Below are 7,337 nucleotides of genomic sequence, written 5' to 3' on the forward strand. Positions count from 1 at the left end.
AAAAAAAAGCCCAAAGTCGTTTTTAACTTACTTCTGAAAATAAGACTGCCTGTATGGTTTACCGACTATATGAATCGATAAAAGAGGATACATTTCTGCCGTTCTTTTTCTTCCCACGACCAACTTGTTTCTCATCTTCAGGTTTTACGGCTTTTTGATAAACTTGCTGAAATTATGCTAGATTTGGGTAGGATGATAAAAGCAAGATGCTAGATCGTAAAGAAATGCAAATTATGCTAGATCTAGCATCATTATGCTAGATCTGGCAACGCTGGTTCATATACTTGCCCCTGGCGCTGCATACTACAGTTAATAGAATCACGTGTAAGGCTGCGCCATCATTGCTTCCGAATGCGATTGCGAATGCGAATCAAGTTGCAATGTCTCTTTCAACGCTTCAATGTGAAATATTTTTTGCTTCAAAATTCGTACCTTAAAATCTTGAGAGCACGAAGAAGACGAATGCGGATGAATGACATATTTTGCACATTCAAAGGATGAATGGCATTTACTTTGTGTGCAAAATAGACTGAATGTCGCTCCCTTTATTATTATGCTTTCGTGGTAATCGCTACTATCTTCACTTTAAAATAAATTAACTAAATAAAATTAGAGATTACAGAATCAATCTACTTTCTAAGTAACATTTCTCCATGAGTAAAATGAACCCGTTTTTGCTATTTCAAACATATTTGTTAATAATTACATATTATAATCATTATTTAAGGAACAGAAAGGAAATAGAAATTGAATAAAAAGTTGGAGTTCATGTATTAATTAAATCTTCATATTTTAAAGACAAAACAAAGAAAAATATACATACCTTCCACTCCAAGTTCCTTGCTTACATCTGTCCACAATTTGTTCGCGACGTGTCGTTTGTGATAATCTGGATAAGCTTGGTTCCACAATGCAACTTTATCAAAAGCACAATTTATTAAACCATGAACATCTACTTCCATCTTAATTTTTATTTTTTATTTTATCTCCGCACCTTGCAACGTCGTCTGCTTTCACGCAAAACAAACTTTATTTCTCTCGTAGCGCTCAATTCCTCTGCAGACAAATCTCCTTCGCACGTATTCGGACGAACAACCCCAACAGGTTGGGATCATTCGCATCTTTTCGTCGTTTTTTTCACAATTTGCTGGTCGGAACTAGTAGAGGCCTCTCCAATTTATTTACACGTGCTGGGAAATTCGCATTCGGAAGTAATAGAGGCGCGGCCTAAAAGACGTCCACATTTAGTTCGGATTCCACGTTAATCAGTAGGTCCACGCCTCGCTGCTAAAAGGGACGTTGAACTCAATATCAACTCAACAATATATATATATATATATATATATATATATATATATATATATATATATATATATATATATATATATATATATATATATATATATGTGTGTGTGTGTGTGTGTGTGTGTGTGTGTGTGCTTTTGTGAATTTCTTCGCGTTTGTATGGTTAGCATATACGCCTTGAGCACGGGAGACCATGGTTCGATTTCCGGTGGAAGCTCATGTAGTTGTTATACCACTTTAAACTTTAGCGGAAACAAACGTAATAGTTTCGCAATTAAAGCTTATAATGCATTACTAAACACGTATTTACTTACTTTGTAGTTCCTTAATTAGCTACTATAATGAAAATTTTGCCTACCCATACTCCTTTATCGTGAAACTTCAGATTTCTGTGACACTACCAAAACTTGCAAGTCACTCAAATCACAATGCCTACTGATTCTCAGCCCCCAAACTTTGTGGGATTACTTTCTAATATCAGCGCCTTTTCTTAATCGGAGTAATTAATGTGCCCAACACAACACTTGGCTGTTTATGATTCATAGAGGCGCTAGAGACTGGGGTGCCGGATTAGGGATAGGGGGCTGGTATTGGTAACTTTCCTCTCTCTCTCTCTCTCTCTCTCTCTCTATATATATATATATATATATATATATATATATATATATATATATATATATATATATATATATATATATATTCTCCAACATATTTAAATTAGAAAAATGTTTCACAAACATTTTTGATAAAATTCATTTTAGGTATAACAAGGAATAAAAGTATTTCTTTGATATATAATAAAATACTATTAGCTAAAAGCACAAACTATATTTCATAAACATGATAGTAAACACTTTCTATTCATTTTTAATCTGTTTTAACTTTTTTAATTAAACATTAGATAAAATATTCTGAAAATAATTCTAAAATATTGTATGAAAATATTTTATTTAACCCTAGGAAGTCCAAGGGAGGGGCTTCTCGAGCCCACTCGTTTGTATTTCTTGAAAAAAACCCGTCGTAAGTCTTGATGAAAATATTAAGAATTTTATTTATTTTGTATTATTACTTCTGTGATAAACCCACATCATTAATGTGCATTTTTATTTAGTAACTTGTAAGTTAAAAATTATTTCAAGTAGTGGGCTCATCGAACCCCCTCCTTGGACTTCCATGTGACATAATTTCTACAAGTATATTTCCTGAAAAACTCCCTCGTAAGTCTTGATTAAAATATTGAGAATTTTATTTGTTGTCTATTATTACTTCTTTGATAAATCCACATCATTAATGTGCGGTATTATTTAGTAACTTGTAAATTATAAATTATTTCTAAGTAGTGGGCTCATCGAACCCCCTCCTTGGACTTCCATGTGACATATTTTCTACAAGTATATTTCCTGAACTTAGATTTTTTCGTTTGTATTTAACAAGGATTGTGTTCTTATGTTGGGAAACAACGTATCAGCCACGAGTAAGTTCTGAATGATTATTTTATATTCATTTCTTGTTTGGTGGCATTATGTGAGTTATAGTATGTTATACTGTGGGTTCGAGGAGCCCCCCCCTTGGACCTACTTAAGACAAAAAAATTCTTGGACTTCCTAGGGTTAATTTACAGTAGAAGGTAACAAAAACATTTCCATACAAAATTAATAGGTGTTTTAAAAATATTTCTCACATTACGAACGAATTTATTTTTAAAATATACGAAACATTTTTAAAATTATATTTCATACGTTTTCTCGTAACAATAGAAAAGATTACAAGTAACACGTTGGAAAACATTTGTAAAATCTATGGAATATATTTCCTATTCTGTTTTTTATATCATGTATTACTTTGAAAACATTTTCTCTCTCAACATTGAAAACATATTGCATTACATTCAACACAATAGTAGAATTTGTGAAAATTTTTCTTAGATTATTTTCCTTCTAACATTCTAAAAATATACTTATTGTACTTCATAAAATGTTTTCCAAACATTTTTTTAAAAATATTTCCGGTAAGGATTTGGGATATTTCTCAGATATAACAAGAAATATATTTTCTAAAGTAACGGAAGAGTATATTCTGAAAACAATGTAAAAATACTTCTATAATATATCAGAAAATGTTGTTCACTAAAAACACAAAATATTTTCCAAAACATAACGGAAAACATTTTCTATTCATTTTTAATATGTTTACTTTTCCCTGTTTTAGAGTTTTATATTCAAAATCCGATAAAATATTCTGGAAATAAGACTAAAATATCGTACGAAAATAATCCATTTAAGTTATAACAGAGGGTTACCAAAATACTTTTGTTAAAATTAAGTAAACCTTTTTAAAACATTTCTGAAAAATATTTCTTATATTACGAAAGAATTTATTTTAAAATATTCTAAACGTTTTAAAAAATATATATTCAATATGTTTTCTTGTAAAAAAAAGAAAATATTGCAAATAACCTATTAGAAAACATTTTTCAAATATATGGAATATATTTCCTTTCATTGTTTCCCGTATCATGTATTGAAAACATTTTTATTGTCATTTCGAAAATATTTTCTTTCTCAATAGTGAAAACATATTAGATTACATCCAATAAAATATTTCTAATACATTTTGTGAATATTTTCCTGGATATACTTTCCGGCTAGCATTCTCAAAATGTACTTTCGGTAATTTCTAAAATGTTTTCTAAACATTTTTGGGAAAATATTTTCCGGAAATATTCGGAATACATTAATGAAACCAGCATGGAAATCTCCAGAGAAGGAAAACCTTTTGGAAACCAAGGAAAATATTTTCTTTTGGTTGAGAAAATATTCCTTGCTGTGTGGGTAATAATGTAAACACACAAACAAAAAAATCTGAACTTTACACTTGAAACACCCAGAAGGAACTGATTACAAAAAAAATCTCGGTCAGTCTTTTATACCTGTGTGAATGCATTGCGCAATATTGCGTAATAGGAATGAGTCACGGTCGGGGATTCCCCTCTTTTTTTTTAATCCTATCGTTGAATGACAAGTTATACCGCGAGCGATTAACATATTACGCAATAGAGATGATATAATCAAATCACGTTCAGGGATTCCTTTTTTTCAATCCTATCGTTGAATGACCGTATTGTCTGTTAAAGAGAAAACTAGCTCAATGTTTTTAAAATCCGGATGAATGACGTAATGAGAATTATCCACATATGGCATAAGTTATTATGTAACTGATAACAAAACACGGAAGTTCGCATTCCTCTGCAATCTTTAAATGATCTTTGTTATGTTCAAATATATGTTAGAACAAGTTCACTCCTTAAAAGAATCTTTGCTATAGGGTTCGAATGTATTATCTGTTATGTTCAAATAGGGGTTGAAAAATGAGAACGAGTACACCCCCAGTAGTCTTATATCTGCTATGTGTTATGTGCTATGTTCAAATAGAGGTTGAAAAATGAGCCCTAGTCTTTTACTAGTTCTGTTATGTTATGTAGTCTGATGCTAAGGGGTTGAAAACGAATACACCCTTGCTGTGTGTTCACCACCCCTATTCTCTGCTATGTTCGTTATGTTCAAATAGGGGTTGGAAACGAGTTCACTATGTTTCGTAGTCATACTCTTTTACTAGTTCTGTTATGTTCGAATAGGGGTTGAAAAATATGCTCATAAAAGGGAACGAGTTCACCCCTTAAAAAGTGCTCATAAAAGGGAATAAATTCCTATGTTAAAATAGGGGTTGAACGAATACACCCTCATTATTGTCTTAGTTTTATGTAATTTTTACTATGTTCAAATAGGGGTTGGAAAAGGGAACGAGTTCAAATAGGGGTGGAAAAATAGACCAACTGCTATGTTCAAATGTTCAAATAGGGGTGGAATACACACCCGTAGTCTTATGTAATTTCTACTATGTTCAAATAGGGGTTGGAAAACGAGTTCACCCTATCTGCTATGTTTCGTAGTCTCTGTCTGATGCGCTATGTTCAATTAAGGGTTGAAGTCTGATGTTCTGCTATGGTAAAATAGGGGTTGGAAAACGAGTACACCCTTAAAATGGAGGTGGTTGTGTGTTACGTAGTGTTGATAGTCTCATGTTCAAATATGGGTTGAAAACGAGTTCACCCTTGTTATGTTACGTAGTCTCTGTCTGATGCGCTATGTTATCATACTCTTTTACTAGTTCTGTTATGTTATGTAGTCTGAAGCTAAGGGGTTGAAAACGAGTTCACCCTTGCCATGTTCGTAAAAGGGAACGAGTTCATCCTTAAAAATATGCTCATAAAAGAGAACGGATATACCCTTGTTATGTTATGTGTTCGTAGGGGTGGAAAATATGCTCATAAAAGGGAACGAGTTCATCCCTTAAAATGTGGTCATAAAAGAGAACGAATACACCCCCTAAAAAGTGCTCATAAAAGGGAATAAATTCACCCCTAAAATGGAGGTCGTAAAAGCCCGTGGGTTCACGGTGTACGGTGCTCAATTTCCCAGGGGCTCGTGAGTTGTTCTATGTTGTGCGAAGGTGAGCCAGATCGATCCATTTTCTACTACTATCCAATATGTCTTTCTCTTAGTTCAATAACATTTCCATTGATCACAACTAAATTATTCTTGAATTTCATGCTACACGTTTTGCCTAACTTTCAGGGGCAAGTTGAGATAGAAATTCTAGATATTTCTCTTAGATTAGTTTGATCTTCTCATTCTTGCTACTATCCCCACAATCGTTTCGTACAAGAGTAGACCAGGCTAACAATATAACAATAGTCATAAAAGGTTAGGGAAAAATACATTTTTAAAATAAATATGGCTAGTGTGGATCAAAGTTTGAATGAGGTATGTCACGAACAGATTAAATATAACTATTGGTATGGTATTTTTTGAGATTTTAAACTGATTGTGGATAAGAGTACTGGGTACTTCAATGCTACTAAGTTGTGTCAAGATGGCGGTAAGAGGTTCGATCACTGCTTAGCAAATAAAAAATCAAAAGAACTAATAAGGTACTATGATGAGAAATCTGACTCCCAGAACTCCGAGAGTCCCTCTAACTATCTAGTAAAGGGTGGAAGAGATACAGAAACAAATGTTATTATCTCCGGAACATGTGTTTACAAAAAGATATATCTCGCTATCGCCTTATGGATATCACAAGACTTCTATAACAAATGCTATGATAACTGGTTAGAAAACGTAACAATTATTATAACAAAAACTTAATCCCTTTAATTCTACGAACTTCATTAAAACAACTTACGAAATAAAACTCGCAGGTAACGAGGAAAATAAAGTTATAAAATTATTTTCTATACAATAAATTTAAGCGCTTTGGAAATTTTTCTTACTTTAAACGCTATTTTTTACGAGCAGATTAAAGACAATTATTGGTATGGTATTTTTGGTGATTTCAAATTGATTATAGATAAGAGTAGCGGGTATTTCAATGCTACTAAGTTATGTCAGAGTGGTGGTAAAAGCATTGATAACTGGTTGAAAAATAAAAAATCAAATAAATTATTAGAATACTACAACAAACTTCGAAGTTCCCAGGATTCCGACCACTTCAGAAACTCATCTTACACAGTAAAACTAGTTGGTAACGAAATAAACAATCTGATTTCAGGAATATATATGTATAAAAAGATATTTCTCTCTATTGCTTTTTGGATACCACAAGACTTATATGACAAGTGTTATGATATCATTAAAGATTACTACAACCAAGACTTTCAGCAATACCAAGAAGACATTGAAAAATTACAATCATAGGTAGAGGAAATTGAACAATCAATGGAAAGATTAAAGATTCGAGACGAGGGCTTCAAAGAAATAGCAGCAACATATACACACGATGATTCAAAAGATAATTGTCTAATAATATACAAGAAGAACAAACTTGATAATCCTTTCCCTTATTATGCTATCAGATGCCAAAAGAGAAGTCTATATAATCCTCTTAATGAAGCAGAAGAAAAATATCCAGATCATGAGATAATATACGAAAAGTTTAGGGATCCTAACAGTACTATGTTATTCAACCTAGTG

This window comes from Thermobia domestica, chromosome 13 (genome assembly GCF_964235325.1).
Source record: "Thermobia domestica chromosome 13, izTheDome1.hap1.1, whole genome shotgun sequence".
Classification (NCBI taxonomy): Eukaryota; Metazoa; Arthropoda; class Insecta; order Zygentoma; family Lepismatidae; genus Thermobia; species Thermobia domestica.